Below are 1,668 nucleotides of genomic sequence, written 5' to 3' on the forward strand. Positions count from 1 at the left end.
TCGCCCGCCAATTAAAAAATCGTCTCTCCCCTCCTAATTAACATTAAGGAATGAAACCAATGCCGTTCGCTGGAGAATGAAATTCCCCATACAGCAACCCTCGTTTCATCCCTAAATCTCTGTAATAGAAAATTAAAAACTGCGACGCAATTTACGGCGCTATGAAAAACTTAATGGATAACTCGCCCGCCAATTAAAAAATCGTCTCTCCCCTCCTAATTAACATTAAGGAATGAAACCAATGCTGTTCGATGGAGAATTAAATTCCCCATCCATCAACCCCCGTTTCATCTCTTAATCTCTGTAATAAAAAAATAAAAACTGCGACGAAAGTCGCGGCGCTATGAAAAACCTAATGGTTTCTCGGCGCAGTGACTCCCGACAACTCGCCCGCTAATTAAAAAATCGTATCTCTGCTCCTAATTAACATTAAGGAATGAAACCAATGCTGTTCGATGGAGAATTAAATTCCCCATCCATCAACCTTTGTTGCATTCCTTAATCTCTGCAATAAAAAAATGAAAACCGCGACGAAATTTACGGCACTATGAAAAACTTGATGGATAACTCGCCCGCCAATTAAAAAATCGTCTCTCCCCTCCTAATTAACATTAAGGAATGAAACCAACGCTGTTCGATAGAGAATTAAATTCCCCATCCATCAACCTTTGTTGCATTCCTTAATCTCTGTAATAAAAAAATGAAAACCGCGAATGAAATTTACGGCGCTATGAAAAACTTGCTGGATAACTCGCCCGCCAAATAAAAAATCGTCTCCCCTCCTAATTAATATTAAGGAATGAAACCAACGCTGTTCGATGGAGAATTGAATTCCCCATCCAGCAACCCTGTTTGATCCCTTAATCTCTGTAATAAAAAAATAAAAACTGCGACGCAATTTACGGCGCTATGAAAAACTTAATGGATAACTCGCCCGCCAATTAAAAAATCGTCTCTCCCCTCCTAATTAACATTAAGGAATGAAACCAACGCTGTTCGATGGAGAATTGAATTCCCCATCCAGCAACCCTGTTTGATCCCTTAATCTCTGTAATAAAAAAATAAAAACTGCGACGCAATTTACGGCGCTATGAAAAACTTAATGGATAACTCGCCCGCCAATTAAAAAATCGTGTCTCCCCTACTAATTAATATTGAAAAATGAAAATAATGCTTTTCGATGGAGAATTAAATTCCCCATCCATCAACCCCCGTTTCATCTCTTAATCTCTGTAATAAAAAAATAAAAACTACGACGAAATTTACGGCGCTTTACGATAACTCGGCCGCTAATTAAAAAATCTTGTCTCCCCTCCTAATTAACATTAAGGAATGAAACCAACGCTGTTCGATGGAGAATTAAATTCCCCATCCATCAACCCCCGTTTCATCTCTTAATCTCTGTAATAAAAAAATAAAAACTACGACGAAATTTACGGCGCTTTACGATAACTCGGCCGCTAATTAAAAAATCTTGTCTCCCCTCCTAATTAACATTAAGGAATGAAACCAACGCTGTTCGATGGAGAATTAAATTCCCCATCCATCAACCCCCGTTTCATCTCTTAATCTCTGTAATAAAAAAATAAAAACTACGACGAAATTTACGGCGCTTTACGATAACTCGGCCGCTAATTAAAAAATCTTGTCTCCCCTCCTAATTAATAT

The sequence above is a fragment of the Diachasma alloeum genome, unplaced genomic scaffold, assembly GCF_001412515.2.
Source record: "Diachasma alloeum isolate Michigan unplaced genomic scaffold, Dall2.0 Dall_scaffold_01107, whole genome shotgun sequence".
Lineage (NCBI taxonomy): Eukaryota > Metazoa > Arthropoda > Insecta > Hymenoptera > Braconidae > Diachasma > Diachasma alloeum.